Source organism: Lutra lutra, chromosome 12 (assembly GCF_902655055.1).
Source record: "Lutra lutra chromosome 12, mLutLut1.2, whole genome shotgun sequence".
In the NCBI taxonomy this organism is placed as follows: domain Eukaryota; kingdom Metazoa; phylum Chordata; class Mammalia; order Carnivora; family Mustelidae; genus Lutra; species Lutra lutra.
In genome coordinates this window covers 43,886,923-43,909,083 of record NC_062289.1, presented here as the reverse complement: position 1 = coordinate 43,909,083, position 22,161 = coordinate 43,886,923, and positions in this window count along the sequence as shown.

Below are 22,161 nucleotides of genomic sequence, written 5' to 3'. Positions count from 1 at the left end.
CTAGCAAGACTGACAAAGAAAAGACACAATTTATCTATACCAGGAATGAAACAGTAATATCAGTACAGAAGCTGCAGTTATAAGAGGATGTTATGAACAATTCTACAAATATAAATTTGACAATGTAGATAAAAATGGTGCAATTCTTTTGAAAGACACAAACTACCACAATTTAACCCAGTATGAAATAAGTCATTTCAACCGTATAAATATTAAAGAAATTGAATTTATAATTTTAAAAAGCCCAAGTCCATTGGGGCTAGATGATTTCAGTGAATAATTTTAATGAATGTGTAAAGAAGAATTAACACTAATTTTATACAGTTCCTTCCAGAAATTAGAAAAGGAGGGAACACTTCTCATTTTGTTATATGAAGCTACTATGTTCTTGATACCAAATCAAGAGTTGAGAGAGCTACAGACCAACAACCCTAAGAATATAGTTGTGAAAATTCTTAACAAAATATTGCCAAATAGAATTCAACAATATATAAAAGAATTATACAACATTGCCAAGTGGGGTTTATTTCAGATATGCAGAGCTGGTTCAATAGTCGAAAATCATTTAATGTAATCCACCACATTAACACACTGAAGAAGAAAAAACACATGCTTATATTCATAGATTCAGAAAAAGCATTTGATGAAATTTGATACCCATTCATTATAAAAATTCTTAAAAAATTAGGAAAATAGGAGAATTTCCTCAACTTGATTAAGAGCATCTATAAAAAACCCACAGGTTATATTGTACAAAATGATGAAGGACTGAATGCTTCCCCCAGGAGATCAGGAATACTGGAAGGTTGATTCTCTCTCATCTCTTATTCAATATAATACTGGAAGATCTAACATTAAGTCAAGAAAAGAATATAAAAGGCATTCAGATTGGAAAGGAAGAAATAAAACTGTCTTGATTTGCAGGTAACAATATGTACACATAGAAAATCTTATAGAATATTTAGAAATCCCTTCTAGAAATAATAAGTGAGTTCAGCAATGCCACAAGATACAAAATAAGTATAAAAACAATTATATTTCTGTGTACGAGCAATGAAAATATGGACACTAAAATTAAAAATATAATATCATGTACTTCATTTCCCTTAAAAATGAAATAGGTGTAAATCTAACAACACATACATAGGACTTGTATACTGGGAACTAAAATGTTGGTAAGAGAAATAAAAATTCTAAATGAATAGAGAAACCCACTATGTTCACAGATTGGAAATTTCAGTTTTGTAATGATTTAATTCCCCTAAACAGATATATAATTTAACTTGATTTTTACCAAAATCCAGCAAGATATTTTGTAGATACATACAAGATTATTCCACTATATATATGGAAAAGCAAAGGAACTAAAATAACTGAAGCCATTTTTAAAAAGTGGAAAGTGGCAGGGAGAATCTTTGAGTGGAAAGGAAAGACCATAAGTGACAGTATAAAAGGTTGGAAGCAAAAAAGCAATAAATATATCTGAAAAAATCAGCCAAGAGATTTGCAAAATAAAGAAATATAAAATATGATACCATATACCTAGAAATTTTTTTTGCAGTCAGATGTGACACAATTTTAATAATAATCTTTTTTTTCTTCAAGTTTTTGTTTGAATTCCAGCTAGTTAACGTACCGTGTAATATTAGTTTCAGGTGTAGAATTTAGTGATTCAACACTTACATACAAGAATGGGTTCAAACTTAAGCAACTATCAACTTAATATAGACTGCTATATGAAGAAGATGTTATAATGCAAACCTAATGGTAACACAAATAAAAAGTCAGTAATAGATTTGCAAAGAATAAAGAGAAAGGAATCCAAGTATATCACCAAAGAGAGCTAACAAAACATGAAAGAGAGCAAGAGAAGAAAGGATCAGAGAAAAACTACAAAAATAACCACAAAACAGAAAATGGCTATAAATACAAATCTATCAATAAATCCTTTGAATGTAAATGGACTAAATGCTCCAAACAACAGACAAAGGGTAACAGTAGATAAAAAAAATAAGATCCATCTTTATGCTGTATAAAAGAGACTTATTTCATGCCTGAAAAAAAAAAAAAAAGCCACATGAAGAGTGAAACTGTGTCAGATTCCACAGGTTAAAACTCAGTTCCACAGGACAGCCCTCACCCCATCACACCAGACACCAGTCACAAGTCCAGGTTGTCATCTGGGCTTTTGATTTTGGAAGCTCCAGGGACCCCCTCCTGGGGTCCCATTAATTTGCTAGAGCGACTCTCAGAATTTAGGAAAACATTTTACTAACTTTTCCTGGTTTATTATAAAAGGATAAGACGAAAGATACAGATAAACAACCAGATGGAAGATTTGCATAGGGCAAGGTATGTGGAAAGGCACACGGAGCTTCCCTGCCCTCTCCAGGTATCCCATTCTCCCAACACCTCCATGTGTTCACCAACCCAGACACTCTCTGAACCCTGTATTTGATGGATTTGATGGAGGATTCACCACACAGACATGATGATCATTAACTCCATGTTCAGCTCTTTTCTCAAGAGAAAGGGAGCAGGACTAAATATTCCACAGTTCTAATCATGGCTTGATCCTTCTGGTGACCACAGCTCATCCAGGAGGCATCTTGGAACCCACCCAAAGTTGCCTTATTAGGACAAAAGACACTCATACCACATAGGATACTACAAAGTTTTCAGGAGCACTACGTTGGGAACCAGAGTCAAAGATTGAACATTAGAACAAAGTTGCTTCTAGTGCTCTTATCCCCTAAGAATTACAAGGATTTCAGGAGCCGCCCAGAGCAAAGGGCAGAGACCAATATCTATTTCTCATTGTCTCACATATATGAATCTACCATTATCTCAAACAGTTTAATAAAAAATTATTTTTAAGGGGCTTACATATGTGTTTATACCTCTATATACTTGCTATTCATATGATTAGTGTTATATCTTTATTTATATAGGTAGTCCTTGACTCCTGCAAGTTTTGTGGAATGTTGAGTTAACTCTAAGAATTCAACATTCAATTCTGTATTCAAATTCTAATGAATACAATCATCGAATCTTTACTACCTAGGATTTCAAACACAGGTGAAGCAGTCAAAACAGAATTATGTAGGGTTATGTGTCCTCTGTTAACTCTTTTTACATTTCTGTGGAACACTCAAATATCTATAATAATACATTGTATTGATATTCCAATTTTACAGGTTACAGGAATCTTTCAACTCCATTATCTCTTTTTATCTTCACTAGAATTGCAAGTAGTTGGTAAGACATGTATTATTACCTTCCGTTATTTTCCAAGAAATAAAATGTTAAGTCAGGGTGTTTAAATGAACTTGCCCACATACCCACACTCAACAAGAATTGGAAAAGGAACTGAAATTTTGTCTTTGAAAAAGTTCCTGCTGCATGACGCTGCATCAAAATGTTAACTGCCTTCTGTTCTTATCTTTTTCTCACACGTAATAGTAATTTTTTAGGCTAGAATGAGCATAAATCTGCTCTTTCCTGAAAGGTGCCACTTTTAATATAGTAGTGTTCTCCTTCCTCTGAGCACGGTAAGGTCTCCTCTGACTACTTATAAATTTTCCTCAATCTTAGTTCTTGAGATATGGTGAGTCAGTTCTTTGTGACCAAGGGCATTCAAAACATCCAGTAATTTCATTCTTTTTTTTTTTAAAGCCAGAACCAGAGGACCCATGAAGTAATCCTATTTAATATACTTTTTAGATAGCAATTAGTATTTCTTTTTTTTTTTAAAGATTTTATTTTTTTATTATTTATTTGACAGAGAGAGATCACAAGTAGACGGAGAGGAAGGCAGAGAGAGAGAGAGAGGGAAGCAGGCTTCTTGCTGAGCAGAGAGCCCGACGTGGGACTCGATCCCAGGACCCTGAGATCATGACCTGAGCCGAAGGCAGCGGCCCAACCCACTGAGCCACCCAGGCGCCCGCAATTAGTATTTCTGAGGGAAAAAAAAAATCTAATTTTGAAATGAAATGGATTCTACTCAAAGAAGCGTAACATTGCCCATTATGAACAAGATGACCAATTTTACTCAAAACTTTGAATCAAAAATCCTCTGTCATGGAAGAACATTTTTGCCATAATTTAAACACTAATTATTAGTACCAGTTGGACAAAATGCTGACTAAGTTGACTTGACCACATTCTAGTTAAGCTTCCCACATTCCTCCAGACCACTTTACTTTGAACTGCACTCAGCCTGAGCCAGCACTGGAATGTGGAACAACTTAGCAACTTTGCAAACTATCTGGTCATACCACTAACTCATCCCACTTCCCCATGCCAGCTTCTCTCACACGTAGTTTACCCTTCCCTGTCAAAGAAACAATCTTCTGCCTGACCTCTGAGATTTGCAGATCTTACTGAGAACATTCTTTTAATAAAAGTCGTTTCCTTCCCCCTTATTCCAATAGTCTTTTTTTTTTTTTTTTTTTTTTTAGTAAAGTCTCTCCTTACCTAGTCCAGATTTGGTTTTTGGTTTTGTTTGACAGTGGTCAGTGGTAAAGGGAGTCAAGAAGGAATGTTGAGACACCCAGGGGTGGTGAGGGACAAGCAGCCATTATCATCTCTAGGTCTGAAGGACCAGAATGAGGGAACCAGAGCCTGTCTGAGGGAGCCCCTGCAATGAAAGAGGAGTATCCCATGGGAATTTGCTACATGGAGACGCTGTTCTGTCAAAACTACAGTGTGGCAAGGAGAGAGGGGAAGGAATAAATATCTCATTCTCTCTCTGGTCTTATTTCTTGATGGTGCTCACAGTCTAAAATAGGCAAGAGCTAAAGGACACTTGGATTGAACAATGTAGTTCTAGAGGTTAACTCCTACCCCAACCCCAGGCAGAAAATAATTCAATGGCAGCTATGACTTGGGGACAGACAACTCGTGTGATTCCTTTCTTTCAATCTTAAATTAATGATTTTCTTATTATAGTTGAACTTTTATTGTAAAGCTGCCCTTTGATCATTTTTGGTTGTACCTGGAGTGTACATAGTTGGTCAGTTTGTTTGGGTGTACAAAATTAACATAAAATTTTCAGAAATTTTAGTAGCATTGAGCAATTTAAGAATAGATGCTTCTGCATTTAAGTAACAGCTTGAGTTTGACTTATTGTCGTGTTTATAATTCTGTGCTCAAGTTCACCAACTGATTTACCTCAAATATAGTGTCCTTTATTGGATATTGCTTCCTTGTTTACATGAATAACAACAATTTAGACTTTGTTAGTCATTAAATTACCCTACCATTATGTAATGTGTGGTCAATACTGAGATGACTAAGATTCATTCAGTTGTTATTTTCCCTTAGCCAAATATTATAAACATTTCTTTCAAATCAAACCCCTTTTCAGAATTGCCAATGTTTGGGGTATTTGAAACAATCAATATAAACAAAGAAGGATGTTCACATTGTTTTATATCTTTATTTTTTGCTGATGATATAATTGTACACCCCAAAATCCAATAGAATATAGGCAAAACTATCTAGAATTATCAAAGGAATTTGAGAAAAATGATAGAGACAAGATCAATATGAAAAATCAAGAGCTTTTCTATGTCAGCAATAACTAATCGCAGAAAGGGGAAGACAATTTCCCCCACAATAGCAACAAACACTATAGGATAATTATAAATAAATTTGAAAAGAATGATACTATATACATATGATGAATAAAGGCTATGAAATCCTATTAAAGTACACAGAATAAAATAATAATAAATACTCAGTGCTTCTTATGGGTGGGACTTCATACTTATTTTCTGAGCCTCATAGACTCCTATGAAGCACATGATATTATTATTCCTATTTAGAAGAAGAGACAACAAAAATACAGGGGGCAACATAACTTGCCCAGGGTCACACACAGAAGTGTTGGAGCCAGGAATTGAATCCAGGTGGTCTGACTTTTGCCCTTAACCATTAAACAACCCTTCCTCTGGCTGGCCTGAGGGGACGTACTGTCTTGAATGGGAATCCTTCACGTATGATAGTCTTAATTCTTAATTCACATATAAATGTAATGTTTTTTGAATAGGAGGACTTAAATCAAGTCTCACAGTCTATATGTAAATGTGATGTACAGAATCATTGAAGGGGGAGTATGCTGGATAAAATGAAAGCAAATCACATGGAGGGGAAAAAATATCTAAAAGCCAGTAAAAGTTTTCTGTTTTCTTGGTTTTTTTTTTTTTTTTTTAAAGGAATAGTGAGGGTTCCTGACTTGACACTAAAGCTATGCTTTTAGGCACTCACACAAGCTTCCTGCTAACTTTTCAGACAAGCGAAATAATTCTCCATTAACTGATGCAACACAGAAAGAATGGAGTTTTTTACGTGTTATTTAGGTATTAGGCTGCTGAGCTTGTCAGATTCTTATTTTAATTTATATGAAGGGCAGAGGTACCTGTATAGAGTTTCTAGAAAACTGTATATTGAGGAAAACACACCTCAGTGAAAAATATTTGAACATCTTGGGGCACCTGGGTGGCTCAGTGGGTTAAGCCTCTGCCTTCGGCTCAGGTCATGATCCCAGGGTGCTGGGATCGAGCCCCACATCGGGCTCTCTGCTCAGTGGGGAGCCCGCTTCCTCCTCTCTCTCTGCCTGCCTCTCTGCCTGCTTGTGATCTCTCTGTCCAATAGATAAATAAAAAAATCTTTAAAAAAAATATTTGAACGTCTCATGTTAATTAACAAAACCTGTATACATATACAAATGGAGAAATATGAAATCTTGCTCTAAATTGCCTCTGCACTATGTAGTGTGGACTCATGATTAGGGTCTTTCAAATCTTTATTCATTGTCCCTGTAGTGTGGATACCTGATTAGTGTACTTCAGATGTTAACTAAAAGCCCCTAGGGTGTAGATTAAATTGATGCATATTTATATTACGCTGTCGACACTAAGATATTTTAAAGTAAGTTAAAATGAGACTAGATAGTTATAAGAAATTGGAAGGAATAGAGGAAATAATTGCAGATTCACCTTATGTCTGCGTTATAGTGACTTCTCAATTAAATAGCATTAACTAATTTAAAAATTCACATGTATGTCTGTAAAATTCTAACATAAGCTAACATTACAGTGTGACCTGGTATTAAACTACCAACTCTATAATTCTAGATGTCAATAACATCTAACCAACCAGGGGATATCTTAGTCCTGGTTATTTACCTAGTTCTTTGATTTAGTCCTCATGTACCTCCAAACTGTGCATTAATTGTCATATTCCCAGATCACATTGTCACAGGTTGGGTTTTTTGGCATACATACTGAAACAGAAATCAGCATGCACGAAATTTATTAGGAAGTGTTCTTGGGATCAACATTTGTAGAAGGGAAGAGAGGGAGGCAGAATGCATTAGAGGGATAATAGAATCTTCACTGATCCCTTTGGAGAGCCTTGGGGCTGTGAAGGTCCAAGAATCGTCTTGAGTTGTTGTTAGGGCCTAGGGATTGGGTGGGGCTGCTGGAAGAAAATGAAACATTGATCAAAGCATTTTTCTTCAGCAGAGGCTGTCCCCAAGGAAGGCTGGCAACTGAGGAGTGCCTTTTAGCAGTCCTAGTGGCTGGGGAAAAGGCTGGCCTCCCTAAGGGGAATCTGGATGGAGGACATCATACACACACACACACACACACACACACACACACACACACACACACACACAATAACTGATCTACATGAATGTTAATATTAGGTTTGGGTAATAATTCTAGAGTACTACCAGTCTGCGTTTATATTTTCCTAACATTCAGGCTGGAAAGCAGAGATTCAACATAGAGTATAATCATAAACTCCAGAAGTGTTCCTTTGTGATAGGGAACAGATCCATCATAGTTCTGGTGTACATTCCCATCATTTCTGAAAATGTGCCTTTGGATCCTTCCTGAGCCAGCCAAGGAATTCCCTCTTCATGGCAAGTTGAAGAGAGTTCTTATACAAAAGATAATAACTTCCAATCTGACTAATCTCTGTCCAATTCCCCCAGTATACCCGCTTCACTGCCAAGAAACTTGTGATGATTACTTCCAATATCTTTTCAGAAAGAGTAGGTATTTTTCTTGCCATTTCTCTGGGATTTTGCTGTTAAACAGTTGAAGCAACAATAGATGTGGGCTCACTTTACAATTATAACACTAATATGTGTATGTAGTTTTTAATCTTTGCTTCCAGTTATTGGCCAGTAAAAATAGACAAAAAACTTTTCCCTAAAGTTTATAGCTTTTCCAAGGCATTGGTCAACTAGCCAATGTAAATTAACCAAATGACCTCTCTGTCAAATTATTTTGAAATGTGATTTCACTAAAATCTCAGAAGCAGCCATTTAAGCCACAATGTGTGTGTGTGTGTGTGTGTGTGTGTGTGTGTGTTGGGAGTGCTGAAGGTAAATAGGATCCAGGAATAGGATTTCCAGATAGAACACAGGATGTCCAGAGGCACCTGGGTGGCATAGTCAGTTAAGTTCAGACTCTTCGTTTCAGCTCAGATCATGATCTCATGACCATGAGATCGAGCCCTGCATTAGGCTCCATGCTCAGCATGGAGTCTGCCTGAGATTCTCTGCCCCTCCCCACACTCATGCTCTCTTTCTCTCTCTTAAATAAATAAATAAATAAATATCTTTTAAAATATTTTAAAATATTTTAATTTAAAAAATATTTTAAAATATTTTAAAAGATATTTATTTATTTATTTGACAGACAGAGAGATCACAAGTAGGCAGAGAGGCAGGCAGAGAGAGAGGGGGAAGCAGGCTCCCTGCTCAGCAGAGAGCCTGATGCGGGGCTCGATCCCAGGATCCTGAGATCATGACCTGAGCCAAAGGCAGAGGCTTCAACCCACTGAGCCATCCAGGCGCCTCAATAAATAAATATCTTTAAAAAGCTCCAAAACACCACACTAGATGCTTAATTAAATTTGAATTTCAGAGAAGCCACCCTTTTTCTTTTTTAGTGTAAGTATGTCCCATGTAATTTTGGGGACATACTTATACTAAACTTATTTATCTGATACTTAAATTCAGCTGTGCTTCCTGTGTTTTTATTTGCAAAATCTGGTGACACTACTCAGAAGTCTTTCTTCTATTAGGCAGCTCCTTGCTCTTGAATCCGGCTTCTGTATTTGCAGTGCTCTGCAAAGCATACCTTGTTCTATTCCAGTACAGAGAAAGTTTTTCAACAAGATGTTGGTCTCTGTAATTTGACTTCTGTCTAAATTTCCAGCCCATCATTAGCAACTTGTCTGCTAAGACTATAATCTTCTCCATGGCCTCCTTTGCCAATTTTTAAATATTATATATAGCTATCAAAAATGCCTTGTATAATTGACTTTCTTTTGGAATAAAGAAAAACATAGGATTTTGTATTTGGCCTGATCTGGTTAAAATATAAACAACCTTTATGGGTTGGGTGCTAGAAAACCTGAGAATCTAAATCACTAGGTAGACTGGAAATCTTGGAGAGGATTTTGTTTTCTCGGGCCCATTGGTATCAGTTACTCTGTAAACCAAAAGATAGGTAGGGCTTCCATTGACTAATGCATAATCCATGGATGGGTACACACCAGTTAGTATAATCTTGCCTGTGATTCCTAAATCCTCCATTATTATGTAGACAACTAATGAAATAAAGACCCTTCTAATATTTTACAAGCACATTGGGCTGTAGAACTAAGATGAAGATGAAGTTGGGATGAACTTGTAGATGAAGTTGGGAAATTAACTAAATTGTGATTTAGTCATCAAACTAGATTTTTAAACATTTTTTCCCCTAGATAAATAAGGAGAAAATTTCTAGATTGTGAAAATATTTCTACATTGCAAGTAATTTGAAGTGTAAAGTTTAAAAAAAGCTATTAGTAAATATTTTCAAATGAAATATGCATTTCCAAATGTTAACATGGTGACCAAAAAATCTTGGAATGTTTCATAGATATTTCAAAAAATCCTTCAAATGCAGAAAAAAGGGATTGTTTGTATATATTTATGCATGGATGGATATATAAAATTTATTTTCTATCTGTGTATCTATCCCTCCTTTTATCCATCCCTCTGTCCATCATCTATTTCTAACTCATTACTTATTTTTTTTTAAATTTTATTTTATTTATTTGACAGAGAGAGAGAGATCACAAGTAGGCAGAGAGGCAGGCAGAGAGAGAGAGAGAGGAGGAAGCAGGCTCCCCACTGAGCAGAGAGCCCGATGCGGGGCTCGATCCCAGGACCCTGAGATCATGACCTGAGCCGAAGGCAGAGGCTTTAACCCACTGAGCCACCCAGGCGCCCCTCATTACTTATTTTTGCTTAAAAAATAAACTAGAAAGAAATCAACCAAGAAGTATCCTGGAATTGTGAGAAATTATATTTTCTTCTCTATGATTGTGCTTGTTTTCTAACTTTTTAAGAATAAGCCTATTGTGTTGTCTAAGTGTGAAAAAGTAATCAATACTGGCATATGGTCTAAATAGTATAAGTTTCTTTTAATAGCTTTTGTATTCTAATATTGTTATGCTGTTGTTTAATGTCATCAAAAATAATTGTTTGGCCTACACTCATGCCTTCCCTCAGTCATCCAGGAAAGAGTTTTTGAATGTCACCTATATGCTAAGCTACTACCAGGTAAAGTTGGTGCAAAGACAAGTAAGATGCGATTTCTATTATCAAAGACCTCATAATCTAGTAAAAGGGAATAGGCATATAAAGAGAAAAATGACCACAACATACAGTGATTGCCAACATTTGGACACAGATATATATAAAAGACAGATGAACTAAACCTACCTGGAGGGACTGGGGAGGTTTCTGGAAGGAGAGATTCAAGTAAGACCTTGAGAATATTCTAGGCCTCTCATTGAGAAAGCAGACATTTTAGGAAGAGAGATTTGTGTTTGTTAAGTCTTGCTATTAGCTGTTTATTTCATCAATGTCCTATTATACAATAAGACATTTCCTGTACCTCTCTGTTGTAAGTGTCATGATGCATATTCTCAAAGCTTAATCTTTCCACTGCTTATTTCTAGGTTGAAGGAGGATTCTAAAAGTAAAATTGCAAAATTAATTGTTTCTGAATATTCTTAAAGTTTCAGATACAATCTGCCAAATTATTTAAATGGTTGGATTGATTCACATTCCCATCTACAAAGAATTAAAAAGAAAAAAAAAAACAACAACTAAACATAAAACTCAAATAAAGAGAAAAATAAAATAAGCCAAAAAAGTTAGTAGGATAAAATTCATCACATAAAATTAACTTAAAATAGATGAAAATCACGAAAAAGAAAGTTGGAAAAGCAAATATACAAGATTATTGAAATGACAAAGCAAAAAAAAAGAATTGATCAAAAAATCTAGCCAAAGAATAAAGATTAAAAAAAAATGCAGTGGTTCCTTAATTTTTTGTATAGGCTGTGGCCCAATTTACTTGTTCTCTTTTATGACCTATCCCCTATACATTTTAAAAATTAAAACTCCTTTATTTCTTAGAGCAGTTTTAAATTCACAGAAAAATTAAAAGGAAGGGAGAGAAAGTTTCCATACACCTCCTGCCCCACATGTGCAAAGCCTGCCCGTTATCAACTACCCACCCACCAGAGTGGTACATTTGTTACAGTTGATGAACCTGCCTTGACACATCATAACCATCCAAAGTCCATCACTTACATTCTAGGTTTCACTCTTGGTCTTGAACTTTCTATGGGCCCAGACAAATCTACAATGACTCGTATCCATCTTTATAGTATCATGCAGAGTATTTTCACTGCCCCTGAGTTCTGCCTGTTCATTTCTCTTACACACTGTTTTTTTAAAGGATGCTTTTGATGATGAAATCCTTCAAAATCTTAAATGGGGCCAGGAATGGTTTTTGGCAAAAAAAAAAAAAAATAGTTTGAAAAATATTTGTTGATAAATTCATATTGACTAAGAATTCGTAAGTGATTTCGTAGGTCCCCACCTTCCACTCAACTTCTTTTTCCCAATTGTGACTTCATATACAGGGTCTTATATTTATCATGCCTTATTTTAACCAAGACTTTTTGCTTGTGTAATATAATCAACAACACAACCAACAGCAAAACAAGAAAGTGTAATCATTATGATAATGAACTTTGAGGATAGAGCAGAGTTCAAGTATGGAAACTGTATGGCTTTGGCTAAAGTACCTAGACTCTCTGTTGTTAATTAGCTATAATCTTAACACCCACCATACTGATTTGTTATATGGAATATATTTGGTCTAATGTATGTTAAGCAGTGCTTCACACATACTATACGCTCAATAAATGTTAGCAGCTACTATTATCTCCCAGAATCCCTGAAACTCAGAACCTCTTTGCCTCCCCATCACTTCCCATTCCCACTTCAAGAATATTAGCCCTTCCTGGTCACACTAATTAGTACATCATTGTGGCTACCATAGTTTAATTTCTTGAATAGCTGATCCATTACTTCAAGGGTGACCTCAAGCCTCCAAATTCTGTTTGCTCAGGGGAACAATTTCTCCTTGCTTGCTTTATAGAAAATCAAAGGTAACTGGTATAAATTTCCTTTTAAAAATTTTTTTTTACCTTAAAATATGTCAAGTGACAGATCTTAAGAAAATGATCTTTTCATACATACTTTTATAAAGCAAAAGCAGCAGTAATTTTGCTTAGACCCAGTAAAAAAAAAATAAATAAAAGCCAACCATGAGGAAAGGCATCCCTTCAAGTTGAGTCTTTACAGTAATGAAAAGACATACAAAGACATATTTTAACCTTTGGCCTACAAAATAATCAGATAAGCCCTACGTTAGGAATGAAAAATGGTTTCTTACACTTCTGTGTTTTGAGGAGCAATAAAACACACCATTTTACTTAAAATAACTTCTGTTCTGCCCTCTATGGTGGAAAACTCATATCACCGTAAAAAGGATTAGATCACAAGGTTGGGATATTTTCCACCCAAGAGTCATCTCTAAAAAATAATTACATTGAATAAGCATTGAAAACATTAGTCTATTGGGATATATCTGATCATTTTGATTACTTATCAAGGTAGGTCTAGGAATAAGGGAGGAGGTAGATCACTTTCAGGATGAATGTGTATAATTTTGAGAGATACATAGACATATGGAAAAAGGGACAGGTGGTACCATATTTTCATGGCTTTGTTATTTTGCTTGTGCAACATCTGGAATATAGTATTATAGCAGCCACAACCAGAACCATAGTGAAATTATCCAACACATTTAGAATTTAAAAGACTTCTTTGAGAACCTCATCAATTTTGTTCACTTACTTTTTCTTTTTGTAAGATTGCAAGCTCTATAAATGAAAGGACAATGTTTGTCTCATTCAACGCAGTATTTTCACCAATTTTTGACATACAGAAAAATCTCAATAAATATTTATCGACTAATTGGAGTGAGATGAAGTGAGAAATGCTGCTTTCCCTCCTTTCTCATTTCTGATAATTTTTCCATAATAACTTTTAACTTTGTGAATAAATCCAGTCATTTTCTGCCAGCTGATGTTCATCGTTGCCTTGATTATTGTTACAGGGAGCACCAGGAAGCATTCACACTGAGTTGTTTTCTCATTTCCATAGTCACTCTGGGCTTCTCCCCTCCTGCAGTCTTCATACCATGCTGGTCTCTTGATAATCTGCTCTCTCTCTCCTAGTCCAAATTCTTTTTGAAAATTCAAATCAGATCATTTTATTCTCCTGATTAAAACAACTCTGCTTTTAAAATTATTCACAATAATGTGAAAGCTGCTTAACTTGACACTTGACAATTTTCATATCTGGTATCATGTATCTCTTACAGAAATATTCTTTATTCCAATTACATTGACCTGCACTTTACATACCCTATTCAATCTCCATGATTCCCAGTCTTCTCCTGGATTGTTCCTTACTTCATTCTTTCATGCTTTTAAACTCAGTTGATCTTTTTGTTGATAATATTGTTATTGATTTTTGGAATCTATATTATATCAGTTGTAGAGTAGAACAAGTAATTTATCTGGAAAGTTCTCTTGGGGGACCAAGATTTTCAGCCTAAGAACAAAACCATACAAGTATAGAAATAAAAAAAAAACAAAAACAAAAACAAAAAAACGATGTCGGTAAAAACTCTGAAATTTTATTTGTTTAAAGATTTTATTTGTTTATTTGAGAGAGAGAGGGTACATAAGCAGGGGGAGGGGCAGAGGGAGAAGCAGACTCCCTTCAGAGCAGGGAGCCAGTGTGGGGCTCAATCCCAGCACCCTGGGATCATGACCTCAGCGGAAGGCAGACACTCAACAGACTGAGCCACCCAAGCTCCCCAAAACTATACAATTCTAATTTAGAATTGAAAAGAGTAACATAAATTCATGACACATTTCCTTCTTTTTAAAAATAGTTCATAAAAATATTTTCTAATTTATCTAGTGAAAACATCTGGATGCAATGACAACTCAGTAGCAATGAGTATTCATAAAAGGAAACTTTGATCTTTGTGTAAATGGTTAATTCCACACTGAAGTGGAATCACCATGAATCTAAAATGCTTAAGCTGCAGGTCTCCTCACTTGCAGGAATCCTTCCAAATCCTTGGGGGGCACTCTAGGAATGAGCTCTCCTGCTCATACTTCTCCTCCTCCTCCTCCTCCTTCTTCTTCAACGCTCAAAGCAAGATAATTTTAACTGCAATTAGCTACACTCTGATTTTCTCTTTGTCATCATTCTTGTGTTGGGTGGTTTAGGGTTGGCCGTGGACATTTTAGAGATCATGCTAACAGAAATCTGAGCAGAGATACATTCAGTGGAATATCCTTATGTAGTTCACAGTCCCTTTCAGGTGTAGTGACACTATTAACTGTCCCGATGTAGGATGCATATCCTCTCCTTGCCCCCTCAGGGTTATAAAAAGAAGATGCAAGGCTGAAGTCCTGTGAAAATACCACATACTCAGGAGGAACAGAATTGGAGATGCATAAAGTCAGAAGCTTAACTGTGGAAATTCCAAATATTATGGTGGAATTTTGAAAGAAACTTGATAGCAGTTCCCCTAATTTGATAACGGTCCTTAGTCACCGTCATCATCATCATCATCAACGCATTTTACTCAACCATTATAGAGGAAAGGTGGCATTACCTTTCCATTCTCATATAATTAAATTGTTCACATATAAGGAGAATTTGGGCAAAAAGATAGGGAGGGGTATCACAGAGGTATTGTAATAAGAAAAGATGTATGTCTTTGCACAGGATTTTGCAATATTTTAAGATGTCTATTTTTAGAACATTGTAGCTTGTGATTTGTTTTGTCATTCTAAATAAATATTTACTATTGTACTATATTTTATATTAATTCTGCATTTTTTTCCTTAATGAGGATCTTCAAATTGTATCATCTGCCTCTCAAAGTCTGGATCCACATGATACCAAGTCTGAAGCAAGAAATATATAAACTGATCCCAGGACAGATTGTTTGCTAGAAAGCAAATAAGCAATCCAACATAGTCTTGTACCAAAAAGACCCTAGACCTGCTTGGAGTAGCTCCTGCTGACCTACAGCTGGATCATTTGAGAACCGAAGTAACCTTAGCTGATAAAACACTTTGTATACATATATAAAAAGTCATGATGAGGAAATAAGAGACACGCAAACACACTCACTGGACACTTTGGAAATTGTACCAACTCATTCAGAAAATTGAGAAGAGGTGTAGGAGAGGGAAACACTTTTTCTCAGTCCTCTTGGGGTTGCTGGCTGAGTCTGAAATTTAAACTTGACAGAATAGATTAACAGGAGAAAAGCATATAAATTTATTTAATATGTATTACTTGAGACAGGAGGCTTCATAAGGAAATGAAGACTGGAAGAAACAGCTAGACCTGAGTATTTTTGTGTGAGGTTTGGAGAAGAGTGGGCAGTGGTATACAAATATGATGGGGTTAAGGAGGATGAGTAAGTGTAGTGAAATGGGGGAGCTTAGCAAGGCCAGTTAGGATTCTTCTAGGCATCCCTCTCTCTTAGAGATAAGGATGCTTCTTTCTTCCAGGTTTAGGAGTAACCTCTCACATGAGGGTTTTATATTCTGTTTCATGGGAGAAGGATGAAGGGAAGATTCAAGATTTCCTCAGACTCCTTCAGCTGAAAATATTCAATATCTCAAGCTTCCATATTTGGGGCAGTGTGTCCTGAACTCTATCAGAAAGAAATCCTTAAGTGTTGAACCTGCCTTTCCTTTATGAAAAATATTTCAGGGATAGCAATAGCCCTACTGTATGAAGGAAAGTCCTATATAGAAAAATTCTATCTAATAATAACAAAAGGAATGAAAGGATGAGAAAAATCAGTTTTGCTATCTCAATGGAACAGTGAATACATTTAATGATTGCCATTATTTGATAGTGAAGAAAACTGATGAATGTTGATGAGGAATTTTTGAAATTGGGAGATCTAACACTGTGGTACAATGTACCCAGTCCTTACCATGTCACCGATGTGCTTTTCTTAGAAAGGGGCTTTGAATAAGCCACAGATTTTCTTCAATGTTTTCCCATCTCTACCCTGTCTTGTAAGACTTGGTCAGTTTTTCCTTGGTGTCCTGAGTCTACAAAAGGTTTCCTATTTGTATATTCTTTTGGTCATATCAGTTTGTAGAAACATGAATGAAAATAAGAATTTGATACATGTTTAAATCAAGATCTTATGTGGAAGTAGATCTAATTTTTTCAATTTTTTTTTCTCTTTTGAAAAGTGTTAACAATCCTAATTCATAAGCTACAAGTAGTCTTAAATATACTTTCATTTATGAATTGACATACATAGCTATAATATCTATTTTTTTCTTTTCCGTGTATTTCCGTGTATTTCCAAACACACAACTATCTTTGAGTCATATTTTATAGTTCCTAACCTAGAAGTTAAAATAAAGCAGTTGCATTATGCTTACTACCTTATTACGTAAAGCAAACAAAAAAGTTGATAAAATCTATAAAGAGACTCTATATTTTGCTAAAATATAACAGTTTTAAATGCTGTTTATTTCCTCTGTTAAACAGTTAGTTGAGCTAACTTTTCTTCAGCAGGTGGAATCCTGCATTAGTAGTTGGCTCAACTTTTTTAAGGAATTTCACAGAAGGTCCCGTAAGCACAGAAATCTCGAGAGAATTGCTTAAGAATAGAAAGTCCCTGTTTCTATCCTGAGAGCCTCCCTCAGCATAGGGCAATGAGATTCCTTTATCTCCTAAAGGACAGTTACCCCACTAAATTTGAATTCAGGCTTTCAGAGATAGTTATAGCTTAGAGCAAATATAAGGAAACTCTGGGGTAACGGGGCAATCTTGACACAGGGCACACATTCTTGCTTAGAGACTAACCAAACGTAAGGCATGGGAGGTGAAACCATGGATGCTTTATTGGGTTATGCTTTGACAATGGGTCTCAAGTTGACTACTTTTTGGGGGGGAGAAAAAACCCACAACACAACTAAAATCTTATCCTTATTTGGCAGAAAAGCAAGCAAACAAAAACCCCAAAATCCATATATGCTTGAAAATCTACTATACACCTGTAAAATAAATTTAGTAAGTAAAAATCAAACTGCACTGCTATTCCAAGTGAATGCATCCCACTTTCATTCACCTGCTTAAAATGCTGGGCATCCGGGCTACTACTCTAGATTCCCTACCAGCACAAACCATGCTGCGTATACCTCTGAGTGGCCTCTGGTGTTAAATCTGGGATATGCACACGTCCTGTGAATGTTGGGTCTTGGTTCGGGCTGGATTTACTTAGACCACTAGCCGGCTTGCTCTCCTGCCTCAGTGCCCCTGCTTAGCAGGATGCCTCCAAGAACTGGGAATTCCCATCCACACTTGATATTTTCTATTTTACTAACATTTGCCAGTGACAGCTTGTTGCTGTCTTAATTTGCATTTTCCTGCAGGTTACTGACTCCCTTCATGGGATGGTTAGTTTCGAGGAGTAAATTTTGTTTAATGCAAAGTGCACGTTGATATCCTTTTGCTGGGTAATTACACTGGAATCTGATACCAGTGTCCAGCAGGACTGCCAAGAAGCAGTGGTGAGCATTTTTAAAGGCTGTTTTTCTCAAGTTACAGTATCTCCTTTTTTTCTATCAGCATTTACATCTGAGATATTCTTCTGTAACCTAGTTTGTAGAAGTTCTCTCTCAGAGAGATATAAAGTTGAAAGAAGAGATTGTATGAGCACAGAAAATGCTTCAGGCATATCTTCTCCTGGAAAAAATAACGAAGAATGAAAGGGAATGTGTAAGAGAGGGTCCCATTAGAGGTGATAAAGCCAGGGGAGCATAAACCCATTTTTAACTATACCGGGTCACCCCTAGGATGCCTGGCATCATGAATGACTTGTGATCTCACACAAATAGGATTAGTTGTGAAAGGCCAAGAAAAAAAGTGTGCTCTATGGTTCCCCCACCCACATCAACCTTTAAATGCGGTTTTGGGATTTTCCATTAAGTGAGAAGTGACTTTAAAATTGTTGAAAAGCACTTCAAAATGTCTCTTGGAGATTTAAAACAACTAAAATTAAACACACACACATACACATACACACACACACACACACACACTAACTGATCTCAGCATCCTAGATGGATACAAAAGGAAGTAACTTTCTAGCCATTTCTAGGGTCTACTGACCAAGAAAGACAATGTTTTGTTGACTTTATTCCTTCAATCCGTTAGGCATTTTATATGAATTCTTTCTGCATATCCATTCACTCACTGGGCGCTGACAATTTCACAGCCTTAGATGCTTTCAAAATTGACTTCTCTTCTCTATTCGAGCCACTGCTGATCTCCAGGTCAGGAACTTATCATCCCTTGTCTGAAATAGCTGCTGCTTGAACTTCCAAAACCTGCCTCCAGTCCTGCCTCCCTCAAATATTCTCCATAATGTCACTGCTGGAAAGCAGCTCGAATGCTAATGTGTTAGTTTCTTCTCAAAACTTTTTTAATGACTGCTCATTCTTCTCAGCATAAGGCACAGACACCCTCAAGCGACAGCCCTTCTGAGACATCATCTTCCTCCTCTTTTTCATACTTGTCCTCGACAACATGGCATGGCTGATTTTTAGCTCCAAAACACGTGGTGGTCTCCTGCTCCTGAGGCTTTGCTCACCCTGCTCTCTTGGCCTCACTGGCCCCCTCTTCTTGGCTCCTCCAAATCTGTCCTCTTCACTCCATCTGGCTCAGGTCTGGGGTGGACAACTGTCAGTCCTTCCTCCCAAGCATGCTGAGCTAAGCGTTCTTCTGTGGCACTTCCTAGGTACCCATGACTACTTCAATTACTGGATTTGTCAGATTATATTTAAACTTTCTCTCTATACCCATCTGAGGCTCTGGCGCAAGTATTCTTCAGCAAAGGAAATATGATCTGTTTTTCTTTATGTAGATGGTAAAAACATATTTTGAGGATAGCCAAGGTTTCTTTCTAGGGAAGAACAAGGTTTTGGATTAAGGAGACACTTTAATGGTTGTGAAGATTTTAAGAACAGGAATATCTATGGGTGCCTGGGTGGCTCAGTCGGTTAAGCATCTGCCTGCCTTCAGCTCAGGTCAGGATCCTGGGGCAGAGCCCTGCGTTGGGCTCCTTGCTCTGCTCAGCAGGGAGTCTGTGTTTTCCTCTGCCTCTCTCCCTGCTCATGCTCTCTCTCTCAATTTAATAAAATCTTTTTTTTTCCCCCTAAAGAACAGGAATATCTAATATTCAGCTCAACAACTTTTACTGTCTTGCTCAATGATACGATCGCAGTCTGTTGTAACTTCAATAAAGCATACCTCCGATAGAGTCTTGAGCCAGTAAACTTTGTGAAATAAACTGAGTAGAGGATGTTACTAAATAAATTTGGTAGAAGCTGTCATATGGAAAAAAGGACGTGCCCAAGGGTGGCAAAATACAGAGAAAATATCAAGAATTCATTGGAATTCTCTAGGAACTGCTTGTCCTGGAGGAAGAAAAATTCTTAGAATTTTCAGAAATATGTGGAACATTTGTTAGATTTCCTACTGTAAGCAATTTGATGTCTGAATCAATTTTACTTTAAAAGACAAGGAAAAGGATGTCAAACTGGAAGACTTGAACCAACAAATATTTAATAATATAGGAGAGTAAATTGTTACATGAAAAATAGCAGACAACAAAATGGCAGAGGCAGGATATTCCTTCGTGTAGGAACAGTTTCAATCTGGGATGTCTGTGGGGTCCATTCAGTTAAGCGTCTGCTTCTTGGTTTTGGCTCGGGTCATGATCTGTGTCCTGAAATCGAGCCCTGTGTCAGGCTCTGAAGTCAGTGGGGTGTCTGCTTGAGATCCTTTCTCTCCTGCTTGTGCTTGCTTTCTCTCTTTCTCTAAAATAAAGAACTACATCTTTAAAAAGGAAAAAGAAATAGTTTACATCCATGCATAAAAAATGGGAAGGTAATAAAACATTAGCAGCAGTTTCTCTGGCTAATATATTTTATTTATTTTTTAATGCTTTTCTCTAGTTGTCATATTGTCATGACCAAATACTGCATTTTATTATCAGGATAAATTTTTTGAATGAAAGTTGAAAATTATAGGGAATATTTACCACTCTTCTTCTCTCAAATTTTCCTTTGGCCTCTGCTGGAATCCAAATTTAGGTAAAATAGGAGAAAGATAGCTTTGGTGCCATTTTTAGCTGTCCTTGGGAAATCTGTTTCCTTTATTTTGAAGTCCCTACCAGTGCCTCCCATTTGTCCCGTGGTATCTCTTTCTCTCTCTTACAATGAGTTTGCTCCCATTTTCTTCTGGTGAAAAATTAACCAGTATCTTCTTCCCTCAGCATGTTATCCTCCTTTTGGAGATAAGGTAATTTGGAGAAATAAATCCTTGATAACTGTTCCTTCTCTGTAAATTATCTTTTAATTAAATCCTCTTCCATTCCACTCTCTCCACATTGACCTATGGGCTGTGTTGACTTTGCCTAAGAAACATCTTGCAAACCTCTGTCATGTTCCCCCAGGCATTGTCTTTAGGGCCTTATTATTGCTTCCTGTAGCTCTTCCAAAGACCTGCTAGCTGGTCTCCATTTCTTCAAATGCTCCCTCCCCTTTTCATTATCCAACGGCCCCGAGAGTTATCTTTACACACGATAGACAGGATTATTGCATCTCCTTTGAGAAACACAGAACAAGCTCTGAGGTTGCATTGGCATGTTCAGAAATATTGCTCTAGAATATCGCCGAAATCTCACAGCATCTCACATAAGGGCAGGTGTGCCTCCTCAGTATCAGCTTTTCCCGTTCTCTCTTAATCCCTGTTCCTGCCCAGAGATTTTGCTTCTTCAAACTGCAGTGTGTGCTTTCTGTATGCTATCCTCTGCCAAGTCTTACTCGCCGTGGCATCCGCCTGCGTGATTCCTGTTCATTCTTCAAAACCTTGGTGATGCGGTCTCTTCCACGTGTATAATTGTCTCTCATCCATAGCTGTCCCTGCTATGCTAACATGGTGGTTTCCCCTTTATCTATGACAATATTTATGGCACGGCATTGTAATTATTGGCTGAAATATCCGTCTCCTCATTTTTCCTGAAGTCACAGAAGAGCTATGCCTTGTCATCTTGACAGTTATAGAGCCAACATATAGTGATCTCTAAATAAACGGTTGGGGTGTGAGATGATACAAATGAAAATAGAGTTTAAGTGCCAATTGTCTAGGAAGATCTTTCTCAGAGTAACCTAATGTTGTAATACCATTCTTTCTTCCCAGCACATATGCATGTGACAGTGAGGAGGACTCGCTGGTATGCAAGCTCTTCGCTCTGTATGGGAAGATTGCCCATTCTATTAATGTAGTTGCTCCTCCTGATGTTCTGATACTGAGTTTTCCCTGAGGGTTTGCTCTAGAAGGTTAGCGAATCTTTTCTGCAAAGTACTAATGAGTGACTATTTTATTAGGCTTTGCTGGCTGTCGTGAGGAGCAGCTAGGATGTAGCCATGGCTAACGTGAATATGCACGTGTGATCCTTTCACAAGAACGCTTTGTTTACAAAAACAGGCAGTAGGCCAGATGTGGACTCTAGGTTGTTGTTTACCGATCCATGGTCTGGTTTGAGAGTCTAGGTTAAGGCATCTAAACCCTTGGCCAGATTATGATGGGTT